Below are 16,918 nucleotides of genomic sequence, written 5' to 3' on the forward strand. Positions count from 1 at the left end.
AGAATTGTCAGTTGTTGCTATCCTTCCTTTGGTTCCTCGTTGAGCATTACTCTCTGAATCAGCTGCCTCCTTCGTCATTAATGCTTTCTGAGATGGAATACGAACTCTCTTACCCATGGTAGGCGCATGTTAAGCTAACATGCACCGAGAGAGAAGATTCCCCTAAGTTTTTTCTTTTTTTTTTTTTTCTTTTTTTCTTTTTTTTTCTTCTTCTAATAACTTTAAGAAATACTTTATATGGAATCCATCTACATGAGAGTTGAAAGAATTTAAAAAAATTGCCCTTTTCGCCGAGGGATATACCTCGTTCATATCCTTGGGCTTGTGGTTTTGGTTATAATGAGTGTCAAAATGATTACAAAGCTGTAGTGATTGCGAGAAATAAAAATATAAATGGCTCAAATTTTATTTTCTCATTAGACCTCGTAGACGAAACATATATAAATGTGACTGAATGGATGTATGGGTAATGAAGGAGTATGGACTTGCAGACAAACAGACCCAGGATTTGAGCAGGGGGCACCACTTTAAAAATTAAAAATAAAATAAAAAAATTATGCATTGTAGGAACCCAGATTCGAACCTAGGTTATCAAGAGAGTGAAGGTACTTAAGCAATTTTACAAAACAGCTCCTCTGTCCAGATTTTACCATTTTAAGGGGCCGCATAAAATATTTAAAGGGTCTTCACTGTATATATAGATATATATGAAATATATATATACAGTCTTTTTCCGAAACTAACGAGTTCCAGTGACCCCACCCTGCTTGCAGAGTCGTGGACTATGGTAGAGTGACGGAATTTTACTGCAGAAAAATACAAGTTTAGTGTTGTATAATTCAAAGCATGGTAGTTTCAAGCATACTAAGATTCAGGTCGATTTTAATGTTCGAAGTCAAGTTAATCCTTATGCTGAAAGCCTTGTTTTGCCAAATTTTGTGGAGGAATTTGAAAAAGAGCAAAAATTTCACATGAAGTAATCAGTGGATAATTTTGGACAGAGGCAGGCAACTGCACTCCTCTGTTTCAACAGTTTTTACTGGACTTTCTTTTTTGGTTTCTATTGTCAATTGTATTGTGTTAATCTATGGGGTTACTCTTTGTTTGAGTCACCTCTTTTCAGTGCTTAGATTAAAATCTTGAACATCATTTCTTGCATCAATTCTGGCAAAAATGAACTGAGGAAGGACATTATTATAGTACACATCCCAGTATATATTTTCAAGAAAAGATCTTGTCTATCTCAGCTGTAAAAACTCAGGGTATGTGCTTCACCTCACTTAGGCTGCGCTTTAGTGTAGGCAAGCCACTAAAGCGCACGCCTCATTGCCAATAACTTCTATCTTGAATAGAGTGGTACAAAATAATAAATATAATTGGCTAAAAGATATTATTAATTTTAGGGAAATCATAATGAATTAACTTGTTACTTTTTTCCTTGCATTACATATATACCTTTATTTTTTTCTTCGTTGCACTTTTTTTAACCAAACCTCACACTTTAATTGCGTTTAAAGCCCTAATAGATCTGAAGCTCTTTTTCATGCTTTTCGACTTTGACAACACTGGTCTATCTTTACATTTTTCGTGAATCTTAAAAGAAAATTATTTAAATTTGGCATACTTATATACAAATACGTAAAACAAAAACTTAAGCTACAACACTAATAAAAACGCAGTCAGTACAAAGCATCCACATTCAAGCTGCACTATAAGGGGTGTGATGTAGACACACTATCTTAATGCAAGACTTATTGGTTGTTTCCACAGTTCGAATCCGTAACATATAGGTCACACAGAGACAACTTTGTCGTTGTTCCAAGGTTTCTCTGCAAGCTACATCACTAATAAAGGATAAAAATTTACCCGCACCTGGTATAGAATCACTTTTCTTCAAGGATTTTAAGATGCTCGAGAATTGAGACAAGCACATGTAAGGTTAAATACTATAGTGATATTGTTTTAATCTCAGGCCGTGATTATTTCCTTATCTGAGAAGAGTTTTCCACCGAAAGTATTGATGTTGTTTGTTCCTTTATTATGTTGTTTGTCTATTGTCGTTATTATTTTGTATGTATTCCGCACGTTCTAACAAGAATCTGGCAGCTAAAATATCTAAACATATAACTGAAAACTTTGACAGAGAAAAGCTGAGGTTAGTTTAGGATTTTGAGTATATTGGTGCAAAACTAAAAAAAGAAGGAAAAAATATATTTAGTGGGAATTGATCCCTATTCATCTTGGTAAAAAATTTAACCTTCAACCAATTGCACCATTTAGCCTTCTTAGAACATGGGTGCCTAGAGTTAATAATCCGCCCCCTGAGAGAAGTAGCAATCACAACGTACAACAAATTCACATGAACTACAGAGAAAACAGAAAACCATAGTGTCTTTGCGCCTTGATATTTCCAACTTAATCATATTTGACAAAATACTTATTTCAAGAAAGCAAACTGATGGGAAAACTTAAATTTGAAGTTCTTAAAGTATTTAGGATCCAACCTGGAAAATACAAATTAATGAACTTTATAAATGAATAACTGCATTCATTTTGCAATAGAATAAACTACATCACCAATCTAATAAAAAATAATATTTCTCCTTTTCTAGAAGGTTCCGTGTTGTAAGCTCCCAATTTTCGAGTTCCACAGGATGCCACACATCATTCTCCCAATCAAGTTTGTATGCTTTTACTTCTTTTAATGGACTGTGCCAAGGCTTGCTTTCATGAGAAGTAGAATGACTCAAATTCTTCATATACATTAAACGATCAATGAAACATATAATCATAACGGCAGTTGAGGATAGGTTGATTCTTCTAGGATGACAACACCATAGCAAAGCATCTACAACTATTGGGCAACCCTTGGACGACTCTATATCTACGTCTAGAATGTCCACTTTGGGGACAACAACTCTATGATGCAACTTAAATTTTTTCATGTTGATTTCCTTGCATTTGAAAAAGATAAGTGAAACCTGAGACCAAGATATCGAATTTGATAGAAACTTCGCCAACTTATAAAACCATGAAGCATTAAAATTGTTGTCGCAGTAAAAAATGATTTTTGAGTGCTTCAATTGGCTCGACTCTCTTGTAATTTTAAGTTCAGGAATTTTATCTCCTGTATACTCAAGTGATACCAAATTTGGAGCATCAATCTCCCCTATGCCCTTCCAAGCCGTAATCTTCAACTCCTTTAGGGATTCACTCCCACAAATGTTAAACCTTTTCCACCCGTTAGAAACGTTAACTAATATCAAAGTCTCAAGCAATTGAGATTTAGAGAAAAGGGTTTCGAGAAATTCATTAGATATCGTCATACCTGATAGTTCTAAAGATTTCAGATTGTGCCACTCAACAAAATCCAATTCTTCTATAGAATAACCAGAAAAGAACAAGTGTTCAAGAGATGGTGCTTGAATTTTAGCACGTTGCTTTCTAAGTGTCTTAATGGAAACTGACTTGACCCGTTGAAGATTCCGCACCTCAATCTTTTCTAACCCAATACAATGCTCAATGAAGAAATTGACGATCAAGGGGCAACTAGTGAGTAGAGTCTGAAGCATGTTATCGTTTAAACAGACGTCACATAGAGAAAGCTTTCTCAACGTATAGCAGTTGGCCACACCACCAGATAATGAACCGCCCATCAAAGCACAACCCCACAAAGCCAATTCTCTTAAAGATTTTGCTGCCAAGATTGTGAAAATAGGCAAAGGATATAATGAAGATCTAACATCTATATACTCTATATCTTTTACACCATTATGAAGTACGATGTCTAGCCACTTATCAATCAGAGGGAAAAGTTCTATAAAACCAGAGATTGAAAAAGCTTTTAAAAATTCAAACTTTTCTATATGGATTTTGCTGTCCCTATATCTTTCCATGATTATATCCAGTATTTTCATCTCGTCGCAATCTTGAGCTTTCAATTCCAATTTGGGATGAGTCAACCAGCCTTGTAACCATGTTTTTGAGAGAATACTCATCTTGGCTGCTTCTTTAAAGCTAAGGCAAGAGACTATTTTGTGAACGAGGCAATCAGGCAATACTTCCATTGTCGTTGTCGCCATGGTCGAAGGAACTCTTAAGAAACCCTAATCTGCGGGTCAAGTTATATACGATTGGTAACTATTATTCACTCTTTTATTTTTTTCAAATTATTTTTTAGTAAATTCATAATATAAATCAAGAAATATATTGTAATACTATTAAAAAAGTAAAAATATTATAGACAACGACTGATAAAACTTGAGGGTATAATAGTTATTTTAAAACTGCAATTGAGTTTGAAGAAAGAAAGAAATAGAATGTCAAGCCATCACCGATTACGTATCCACTTTGGTTGTGAAATTGGCTCACCTTAGAGCCCGTTTGGACATAAATTTTTTTTTTTTTTTTTTTTCAAAAAAAAATTCAATTTTTACGAAATCAGCTTTTGTTCGTAAAATTTTCAATTTTCACTTTAAAATACATTTTGAAAATTTTTGAAAATTTGAAAAATTTCAAAAAGTTATTTTTCAAATTTTCACTCAAATCACTCACAAAACTTCAAAAATAACCCAAAATTATATTCATGTCCAAACACAACTCTAAATTTCAAATACCATTTTCATTTGAAAAAAGTTTTCTCCCCTATTTTAGAATTTTACAATTCTTATGTCCAAATGCCCACTTAATGTCTGTGTAAAAAGTTCAACAAAAAACTCAAGAACTAAATCTTAGGAATTGTTTGATTGATTGTATTGACATAACTAAACGTACGTAGCATAAAATTTTATATAAAATAGGAAAAAGGGTCGGATATATCCCTGTACTATTAGAAATAGTATACATTTACCCTCCATTATACTTTACGTCTAAATACGCCCCTACCGTTAATAAAGTAAACAAAAATACCCATATTACTAACGGTGATCCACATCACTATTGAAATTACACATGGCCTGACACTTGGGTGAGGTGGACGCCACCCCATGCCACTTTATCATCCTCTCCCTTTCTCCCCCACGCATTCCCTTATTCTTCTCTCTCTACTCACCAGACCTGCCCAACCCCTCTCCCGGCCACACTTTCTCTCTCTATCACAACCTTCTTCCTCCTTCATAATATTTTTGTCATAATCCATCAAAGTTGAAAATTTTGAACAAACTTGTCTTTCTTATAACTCATCAAAGTGCTCAATTCTAAAAACAATAGGCAATCTTGATAAATTGGCTCTATTGAAGTTAGTTTACTCTAACCCTCTGTTTGGATCATTGTTACCTATTGTTTTATAATGTATTATATCGTATCATTTTATGAATTCAACGTTTGGATAGATTGTATTGTTTGCTATTGTTAAATAATATTTTACTATTTAGTTTGACTGTATCGTACTGTACTGTAACTGATAAATTTACTAAAATACCCTCAATTGTTTAAATATTAAATTTATCAAGAATTACGCAAAAAAATAATTTTAAGAAAATCTCTTTCTACTAATTTATCACCAAATATGTCTTATAAAGAAATTAAGTAATTAACTTCATGCAAATTCTAAAAGAATTAGTGCAACAAGTTAATAATATTAAAAACAATAATAAGTACACTCCTAAAAACTAGATCATAATAATAAAACAAAAACAAAATGTTAAAGAACTATGATAAAGAAAGGAACGAGAATTGGCAGAACAAAGATAATTAGCAGTGTTTTAAAAGGCGTTTTCGGAGCGAGCCCCGGAGCAAGGAGCACCAAAAACGCCTTGGGGGGACGGTGTGGGGCGAAAGCCTCAAGAGGCGTACGCCCAGCAATTCGGACGTACTCCCGGGCATTTGGGGCGTACTCCCGGGCGTTCGGGGAGCTTTTTTGTGAGGCGTAAGCCCTAGAGGTTTTTTCAAATTAAAATAAAATTTATTGAATAAGTCCTTCATATAATACCCAAATTCTCAAAATTCATCTTGGTAATTACTCAAAAGTTTTAAAAAGGAACTGAAATGTATTAAGTTTAAAAGTCAAGACCCTTTTTATTGATTGAAGCCCCAATTCATGGTCTTTCCCAATTCTTTATCTTGTCCGCTAGTCTGCTAATATCTTCCAAAAGCAACGAATATTCAATTTTTTTTTTTACAAATACAAAGAGAACTCCATTCTCCTTTATAGCAGCAAGTTCAAAGTTCAAATTGCAGGATAGTCATCCTTTTTGTTCCTCCATGTAGAAAACTTTATTCTTTTCGACTCAAGTTACTTGAGCTTCTAAGTAGCGTATAATAGATTGTTTTGACTAATTTTTTGTGGGGCTCTCTCTCTATCTCTCTCTCTCTCTCTCTCTCTCTCTCTCTCTCTCTATATATATATATATATATATATATATATATCTCATATATTTATAGTTTTCTTCATTTTTATGCAATTTTACCTGTTTATAAATATTTACTGTAATTATATTATTTTATAAAATATTAAAAATAAAATACCTATGGGGCTTACGTCCCGTGCCTCGGGGCTTACGCCTCGGCTTACGCCCATACCTTTTAAAACACTGATAACTAGAATTGGAGATAAAATCAAATTAGGAGAAAAAACGAAACAAAAGAAGGCAAAACACATTTGATGTTATAGTTGGAAGCGACAGAAATTCTGGAAAAAAGGGACGAAGACAAAGTAGGTTATAGGTTGGAGATTTGGAGTTAAAAAAAAAGTAAAAGGTAAAATAGAATTTTGGAGTAATAAGTTAGGGCATAATTGGAAAGAAAAATAAGAAACAATCCCACCACACCAAATCGATTATTTTAAAAAATGGGACTTTTCATTGTTCTAGAATAATGGATTTAACAATACAATACAACAAATTTTAATGAAATAATTAAAACAAATATTATTTTAGGATAACAATACAATACGATACAATAGGTAACAACCATCCAAACAAGCTGTAAGATCAATATGGTTCAATACCACCTAAGCTTGAGGTTTGAAATTTCAAAATCCAGATCTGAAAATCGTTGATGATTCTTTACGAATTTGTTTTAGGACTCATTTGATTGAGCTTAACCTTGAAGTTTCACTGATGTTTTGTTAGTTTGTGCGGAGGAAATCTCAAAATCACCATTGTTTGGGGTTTAAGAAATATTGAAGGGGGCAAACTGGGTCTCTTCGAGAGTATTAGTTTCCGGTGTTCTCGAGAAATTTTTATGATAAAAATAGTAAAATCAATCATAGTTGACTAGAAACAAGAACTGAAAAAAGCAAAAGAAAATACAAGTTACATAAGTGTTGTCATCTTATATTTTTCTCGTAGGATTTGTTCATTTGTTGGAAAAATTCACACGGCGAAGACAATAATTAATGAAGTCAATGAGCTGCAATTTGGTGCTATCTGCAAATCCCTTAGCAATCTCATTTGTATAAACGGAAACACCTTTCTTCACAATTCTACCTTAAAACCCATTTGCTAAGTCTTACTCCAAAGCCGAATAAGAGTGAATTCAGAGATAAGATCTCCGACTTCCTAGTGGTTGGTTGGAGGTGTTGGTGGCTTTGGGTGGAGTGAAGGAACAAAGAGAAGGGGAGAGGAGCGTCCGCATCACCCCAAATGTCAGGCCATGTATAATTTTAATAGCCACGTTGGATCATCGTCGGAGTATTTTTGTTTACGTTATTAATGGCAGGGGCATATTTATACGGAAAGTATAACGGAAGGTAAATATAGACTATTTCTAAAAGTACAGGGGCATATCCGACCCTTTTCACTGTAAAATAATATTGTTTGGTTGGTTGCATTAATAAAAGAAAAAAGAGTCGGGGCAATATTACCATCCGTTATATTATTTGTACAAAAATATTCCTGAGGCTCTTCCGTGGCTGAGGATGTAGCCTTTCGGTTACACAGTATACATTGTATATAAAAAGCTACTAAAATCTCAACAAATATTTGATCTGAACCTATAATTTTAACGGTATAGTTAATTTGTTCAAAATTGAACCCATTAAATTTTAATCTTAAATCCACTTCCGCTCCACGTTAGCACTGTCCAAGGTCCAATTCAATATGACACTGACATATTGATGAGATGGATGGCATGTGTGGCATGCCACCTCAACACGAGTATCTAATGACATTTGAAATTGAATAAAAAAACATGGATTAAACTATATAAAGGCAAGAATGCCCTTAAAGTTATGTGCTACGCAAACCGCCATAGTGTGGTATAGTATCCCAATCCCAATCAAATTCCTCATAGCATAAAGTATGATTCTCATTCAATCCTATAAAAGGGTTTAACCTATACCTGAACGCCTTCCTCGTACTACCAAAACCTCGGATTTCCATTAATGGAATTCTAGAAGCACAGAGCGAGAACATCAATTGCTGGCTTGTCCTATGATTCAGAATCAATGCCAACACTCCCCAAGAGCTAATATATGAAATACTCCTAAGGCTACCTGTGAAAACGTTGTTGAAGATGTGGCGTGTTTCAAAATCTTGGCTTTGTTTAATCTCATGTCATCAATTCGTCAGAACTCATCTAAAACTTTCTGCCAATAATCAAGAATTTGCTCACCATAGGATTCTTTTTAGAGACTTCTGTTTGCCCGAAAAATGGATAAAGTTGAATTTATACGTATTTTCAAGGATATGTGGCATAACTTAATACAAATTGTAAGGATAAATAGAAATATAAATATGGATTGCAAAGAATGCGAAATAGATAAGGTTATAAGGAACAATGAATCTTAGGACTCAAAAATAGAATCAATTTAAGAAATCTGAAAGAACGATTCTTTACTGTGAAAGGATATAGCGTTTTTATTACAATGTAAGCCTGAAAAAACTTTCCCTTTGATAAATGATAACCATGCCCTTTATAATAGAGGGACCTTGCTCTAAACATAATAAAAAAAATACTCAGTGGGAGACCATGATAAACTAGCTTTTCCACAATTTCTGTCAAGATTCTCGCTAGTGGGATTGCAACGACTTTTGTCTGTGAACTCGATCTTGCCTTGAGCCTTCGATCTTGGTTTGAGTTGGATTCTGACTCGAACTCTCGATCTTGGCTAGAGCTCGATTCTGACTCGAGCTCTCGAATTGATTCGGGGTCAATGTTGGTCGGTCTCTAGATCATAAACATGATAACTTTACTCTACGTCATAGTTCGATTTGGACTAGAGCTCGAAAACGATGTCCAACTCGACATGGGTCGGCCCCTTGGGTTCGAGTCTTGTTTGTTCCATCTTCGGAGTCTCAGTTCGATCGACCATCATTTGAACTCGATCGGATGTGCGAAGGCCGAAATTTATTTCGACCGTATACAGATAGTCCCCTCATTTTTCAGGAAGAATGTGGTGATAAACGATATAATTTTTTAACGGCTCGATCAGATTATAACCTGACGTCCCTATCGGGCTCGATCATGACGCATGTGATAGCTGTCCCGTCGGTTTAGTCTTTCAAGGCATTTAATGTATGTCAGACGGTGGTCGGCCACCGCTGATATTGAACCACCATCGCTTAAGCATATAAATAACCCTTCCTCTTATCATTTAACACTTTTACATCTTCAATCTTTCAAACTTCCCAAGTCCCCTTCATATTTTCTAATTCACCCGCAAGTCTGTGATTTCCCCAAAGCCCCTCTTTAATTCTACCAAATCTTTGTCACTTTCTTCTATTCCTCACCTTTGAATTCAAAAATGGTGAAAACATCACAAACCATTCCTCAGAAAGAGAAGGCTTTATCTTCACAGTGTGCCACCGATGAGACACCGGCAGAACCACGACCTGAGGAGTGTGTTCCCGGGGCGTGTGTTCTTACTTCAGATTTTAAGGTCAATAAAGGTTCATCGGTCCCTGGCCGGTGTGAGCTGATATCGAGGTACCTGTGTTCGATAACCGAAAAGCACCTCAAACTGCTAAAGAAGGATTGCAATTGGGGTGAAAAAGAAATAATAATTCCTACCCCTGACGAAGATATCACTTCTTACGTGAAAGGGTTTTTGAATGTGTATACTTACCCTTTCACTTTAGGCCCCCTTGATTCCGTTATTATTGACTTCTGTCGTCAATACCAGGTAACCCTAAGCCAGGTCCATCCTTCTTTGTGGCAGATCGTTATCTTGATCCGATATTTTGTGAGCAAAATCGAGGGGATGTCGTTTACTCTCGACCATCTTATCCGATTGTACCATCCTCGACTTTTTCGAGGAGGGCTAATAAAACTTCAGCGTCGGGCTACCAAGGCTCTATTCTTGAGCATCGACGAGGACAGGGATCAGGGTTGGATGGGCAGGTTCGTTCGAGTGAGGACTTCGGACCTGATTCTGGCTGAAAAGATGCCATTTCCCGAGGAGTGGAATATGAAACATAAGTGTGATCCTGCTGTTACTTCTACTTTGTTCTTTCATTTCTTTTCTCATCAACAATCCCCCTTTTGTGATGTAGCGGTCCCCTGGATGCCCCGAGCAGTTCCCGATCTCAAGAACTGGGCACGAGCTCTTGTTTTGACCTCCATATACGCCGAGCTCTCATGGCCTGATTTGTCAAAGGGTTGGTGGGAGGCAAATAATCATGGTAAGCCCCATTCTCGTACTCTTTGATAATTCGAATGAGGTGGTTTTCAAATATTTTATTAAGATTTTCCATATGCAGGTTTGGGTAAAGACGCGGTTTTGAGGCCTTTGTCCAACGAGGAAGAAATCTTGGCCTCTGTCCCAAAACCGGTAAAGGGAAACAAAAGGAAAAGAGCCCCCATTCCCGAAGACCCAAAACCGAAAAAGAGGACGGCTCAAAAGCTGAACAAGAATGCCATTTCTTTGACCGTAGAATCAATTCTGCATCTAAGGGATGAAGATGACGAAGAAAAAGAAAATGATGGGTCCGCGCTGGCGGCCCGAACGAAGAGAACCACCGATGCCCCATCGGCAGCTGGATCGATGATGCTTCACGAGGCTCTGCCTCGAACTGAGGATATACCGGAGAAAGATTTGGGTAAAGTCCCCGAATTATCGGCGATCGAAGACGCATCTCATCGGAGCCAACGGGAAGGGGATATGACTGAAGGGGGCCCTCAATCTAGATAGGCCTCACGATGGAGAGGATCCCTTTCGTGACCTATTTACCGGTATCGAGGACGTTGCCGGTACTGGTGATGAATCGGATCTTTTTCACGGGGTGCCGCAGGCTTTGAATTTATTTTGCCGGTACTACATTTATGTTTACTTTTCGTTAACTTTGTTTCTTGTTTCTTTGTAGGCAGTGGCAGTTCATCGAGAAGCATGTTCTCGGTCTCAAAATGAGCTGCGTCGATATGAGGCCGACCTTCAACGGGTTACTGGTGAGAGGAACTCCCTAAGACTTCTCTTAGGGCAGAGAGAAGAGGAAATAAAAGACCTCCGAGCTGAGTTGGCCAAGGCTTACCGAGATCAGACTGATTTGTTTGAGCAGGTAATGATACTTTTGAAAGCCTATGGGCTTGATACTTGAACGATGGCTAACGTTTCAGTCTCACAATTGCAGCAAAAAATCGAGATGATCGGGAAGCTTCGTGAGGAGGTCGACGTAATAAAAACGGAGTCTTTGTAGTGGAAAGAAGGTATGGACCGCTTTGCAGCAAAAAACAAAAAACTGCTCGAGCCCAGTTATCATCGGCCGAAACCCAACTTCAGAAAATGGAGGAAAAAGGCTTGGTTAAAGCAAGAAGAATAGAGGAGCTTGAGGCTCGGTTGGCCTATGTACTTGCCAAGGCCGAAATTGATGTCGAAAAGGCAAAGGCCGATGCAGATGCACTCGTGGCTGTCTATCGGGCCGATGCAGAAGCTGCCCAGGTCCAAGCAAGAGACGCAGCCGAGACCGCCGATATTCGAGCACATCGGATCGCCGAACTAGCTAAGTGCCGATCCCGAAGGGAAACTATGATGACCCAAATTGTCATTTTTAAATTTAATAAGTAATTCTGTATTCTAAAACCTCGAAAAGCACCATTTATCATTCCTCGACTTGCGTGCACAGTCCATAAAATTTTTGGGAAAGTTTTCATGTGAAAAAATGGATTAAAATGTGAAATAGAGCTTTAAAACTTAACTGAGTTGACTTTAGTCAATATTTTTAGCAAACGGACCCAGATCAGTGTTTTGACAGTTCCGATAGCTCTGTATCATGATTTGGGACTTGGGCGTATGCTCGGAATTTAATTTGGAGGTCCCTAGCTCAAATTATGACCATTTAACGGAACTAGCAATTTAAGGCTAAAGATTCCAAGTTTGACCACGGGGTTGACTTTTTGATATCGGAGCCGGAATCCGATTCTGGAAATTTGAACTGCTCCGTTATATCATTTATTACTTGTGTGCCAAATTTGAAGTCATACCGGATTCATTTAATATGTTTTGGCACGAGGTTTGCAAATTGAAAAGTTCAAAAACTCAAAGTCCGAATCGAGGTGTGAATTGCAATTTCGATGTTATTTGATGTGATTTGAGACCCCGAGTAAGTTCGTATGATGTTACGGGACTTGTTGAGATATTTGGATAAGGTCCCGAGGGGCTCGGGTGAGTTTCGGATAGGCCACGGGATGTTTTGAACTTAGAAAGTTTTGCTGATATAACTGAACCTGTTGCAGGCCTCTGATCTCGCAATTGCGAGATCAGGCATCGCAAATGCTAACCAAGTAGGTATGACAATTGTGAGATTTTTATCGCAATTGCGAAGAAAGCCTAGGCCAGCAGTTCTCGCAATTGCGAGTTTATCTTCGCAATTGCGAAGGGCCAATTGTCACAAATGCGACATAATCTTCGCATTTGCGAAGGTAGCGGGATTGTGAAGGGCATCGCAATTGCGAGTGTTTCTTCACATTTGCGAAGCTTAGGTCGCAATTGCGACACCTGCAGCTGAACAAAATAACTTTTGGACGGGATTTTTGATTCATTTCCCAAATCTTCAAAACCTAAAACCTTAAGAGGCGATTTTTGGGCGATTTTTACGGGAAAACATTGCGGTAAGTATTCCTTATCCTATATTGAATATATTTCATGATTTCATACTCATTTATATCATGAATCCGTGAATTTATGGAGGAAAAATCAGATTTTTCTAAAATCTTCCAAAAATGAAAATTTAAGATTTGAAGGTCCATTTGATATCGAAATTGGATAATTTTTGTATGGTTGGACTCGTCTCCGAATGGTGTTCGGATTTCGTAATTTTTTCCGAGATTTGAGACGTGGGTCCCACTGCCAAATACTTTAATGAATTTCGGATTTTTATCCGAAAAATTTGTAAATTCATATGGAATTAATTTCTATAATTCGTATTGAGTATATTAAATTATTTGTGAATAGATTTGAAGCTTTCGGAGATAAATTTAAAAGGAAAAGCTGTGGTTGAATAATTGATTGGAATTTGCAAAGCGAGGTAAGTGTCGTGGTTAACCTTGACTTGAGGGAATAGAACCCTAAAATTATTTGTTATGTGAATTCTATGTGAACGACGTATAGACGAGGTGACGAATGTCTATACATCGTCAAATTAATTGTTTGCATGTTTACTTGAAAATCATAAATTATTTTTAATCATAAATTAATTATTATAATGATTGTTTCTCTCTTATTCTTTGTCAAAATATTAATTTTTGAATTCCTGCATTAATTATTACATGCTATTTGAATTATGTGTTTTAATTGTTATTTGACATTTAGCATATTAAATATTAAACTGCCAATTTTCTCTCTGATTTCTATAATAAATTGCTAATTGTCATTGTTTGTTTCATAATTAAATTATAATTATTGTATGCTTGTTGTCTTACGATTTTATATTAATTGTTGCATTTATTGGAGAATTTCTTCTGTAAGAATTGATTGGTAAATGAATATGTTGGAGGAGCGGGTTGCACGCCGCAACAGGATTGATTATAATGAATATATTGGAGGATCGGGTTTTACGCTACAACAGACTTATTAAAAGTCAATATTGGAGGATAGGGTTGCACGCCGCAACAAACTTATTAAAAGTCCATATTGGAGGATCGGGTTACACGCCGCAACAGACTTGATTAAAATGAATATATTGTGAGAGCGGGTTGCACGCTGCAACAAAATTGAATATGAATATATTGTGAGAGCGGGTTGCACGCTGCAACTGAATTGATGGAAATGATAATTGGTTATGACTGCTGAGTTGGCTTCAATTATTATAAATGAGTTACTTGATTTATATCTATTATTGTTGTTGTATCTAATATTGCGTACAGGTAATGTAAGTGACCCGCCTTAGCCTCGTCACTACTTTGTCGAGGTTAGGCTCAGCACTTACCAGTACATGGGGTCGGTTGTTCTGATACTACACTCTGCACTTCTTCTGCAGATTTTGGAGTTGGTCCCAGCGGCGTGCCATAGTTTTGCTCGGATTTCAACTACTCGAAGGAGACTTGAGGTATAACTGCATGGCGTCCGCAGTTCTGAAGTCCCCGTCTATTTTACTTTATTTGTGTGTTTATTTCCAGACAGCTTTACTTTATTCAGACCTTTCTTTGTATTTATTCTAGAAGCTCGTGCACTTGTGACACCAATTCTGGGATGGTATTTAGACACCGTTGTTTGATGGATTATTTCACTATATTTCAAACTTTGCTTCCGCATTTGTTTCCTTGTTATTAATACATTTAAAAATTGTTTTAAAATGGATAATATTATTCTAACGTTGGCTTGCCTAGCAAGTGAAATGTTAGGCGCCATCACGGTCCGTAGGTGGGAATTTCGGGTCGTGACAGAAACCTCGAGGAGATCCATGCTGGTGGTTTCGATCTCGCTGAAGAGATAAACAGGGACAAAGAGCTCCAAGGAGCTCGAAGCTGATGCTGAAGCTCTGGTTTCCGATGACGATGATGATGACGATGGTGATGATGGGAGCAAGAGCAGATCCGAGAACGGGGGGGAGCCCGATAAAGAAGAGACCGCTCCTGAGGATGACCAAGAAGTTTAGTCCTTAGTTTTTACGTTGTAATCAACCATGTAGATAATTTTGTACATTGAAAATTCTGCCGACTTGCTTCTGTTTCGTAAAGACTTTATTCACGCCTTTATGAATGTTTTCACAAGGATCTAAACAACTTAATCAAATTTGGACTTCGTAGTCTCTATGATCGATCGAGTGTTTTTTCAGACTTGAAGTGATGTAGCCCTTAGGCTTAGTCGTCGAGTGAATGATTCGAACTAGAAGAAATATAGCCCATAGGCATAAAGGTCGAGTGAGTGCTTTCTCGAACTCAAAATAAAATTGGCCCGTAGGCTTAGTCGTCGAGTGAATGATTTGAACTCGAAGTAATGTGTCCCGTAGGCATAAAGGTCAAGTGAATGCTTGCTCGAACTCAAAATAAAAATATCCCTTAGGCTTAGTCGTCGAGTGAATGATTCGAACTCAAAGTAATGTAGCCCGTAGGCATAAAGGTTGAGTGAGTGATTGCTTGAACTCGAAATAAAAGTAGCCCGTAGGCTTAGTCGTCGAGTGAATGATTCAAACTCGAAGTAATGTAGCCCGTAGGCATAAAGGTCGAGTGAGTGCTTGCTCGAACTCGAAATAAAAGTAGCCCGTAGGCTTAGTCATCGAGTGAATGATTCGAACTCGAAGTAATGTAGTCCGTAGGCATAAAGGTTGAGTGAGTGCTTGCTCGAACTCGAAATAAAAGTAGCCCGTAGGCTTAGTCGTCGAGTGAATGATTCGAACTTGAAGTAATGTAGCCCGTAGGCATAAAGGTCGAGTGAGTGCTTGCTCGAACTCAAAATAAAATTATCCTGTAGGCTTAGTCGTCGAGTGAATGATTCGAATTCAAAGTAATGTAGCCCGTAGGTGTAAAGGTCAAGTGAGTGCTTGCTCGAACTTGAAATAAAAGTAGCCGGTGGGCTTAGTCGTCGAGTGAATGATTCGAACTCGAATAAATGTAGCCCGTAGGCGTAAAGGTCGAATGAGTGCTTGCTCGAACTCTAAATAAAAGTAGCCTGTAGGCTTAGTCGTCGAGTGAATGATTCTAACGCAAAGTAATGTAGATCGTAGGCATAAAGGTCGAGTGAGTGCTTGCTCGAACGCGAAATAAAAGTAGCCCGTAGGCTTAGTCGTCAAGTGAATGATTCAAACTCGAAGTAATATAGCTCGTAGGCGTTAAGGTCGAATTTATCTTAATTCTGTTTGCGTAATAAATCTCCAAATAGAGGAATATTTCTTGGGTATAAGATGTCGGTAAAGAGGAGAACTTTCTTTGCAAGTCACTACACACGTGTTCATGTTTCGTGCCTGGATTCGGGCCAATCTACATGAGCATGGTTCGTTTTGACCATTTGGCTCTTATAACTTTTCCTATTGGAACCCTGTTGTTGTGAAATAACTTTCTTGCATCTGAACTTGATGTATTTGAGGGCCTAATGCTCCCCCAGTATTCGAGGTCGATTGTAAAGAGGCCTCAGATACTGTTGTAAGTGCAACACGATCATTGGTTGCCTCGTTAAAAACCTTGCCGAAAAACCCATTTGGGATAAAATCGGTCTAAGGGAAAAAGAGTGCAACGCGTGCTTTCAGATCTATGGCTTCGTATCGAAGGATCCATCTTAGCTCCTGATCAGACTTCTGCAGGGATCCGTTTTGAAATGTAAATGAATAATGGAGGGATCGTACCTTAGCAGTAGTATCATTTTAGATGTGACACATTCCAATTGCTTGATAGTTGTTTGCGGTTTATAATATCGAGCCTATATGATCCCTTTCCGACGTTCTCGAGAACTTGATATGGTCATTCCCAGTTCGGTCCTAGTTTTCCTTCGTTTGGATTTTGGGTATTGGGGGTGACTTTCCTTAGCACTAAGTTCCCGGGCTTGAAATAGCGGAGCTTGGTTCTTCGATTATAATATCTTTCGATTCGTTTCTTTTGGGTGGCCAATTGG

The sequence above is a fragment of the Nicotiana tabacum genome, chromosome 14 (assembly GCF_000715075.1).
Source record: "Nicotiana tabacum cultivar K326 chromosome 14, ASM71507v2, whole genome shotgun sequence".
NCBI classification, from domain to species: domain Eukaryota; kingdom Viridiplantae; phylum Streptophyta; class Magnoliopsida; order Solanales; family Solanaceae; genus Nicotiana; species Nicotiana tabacum.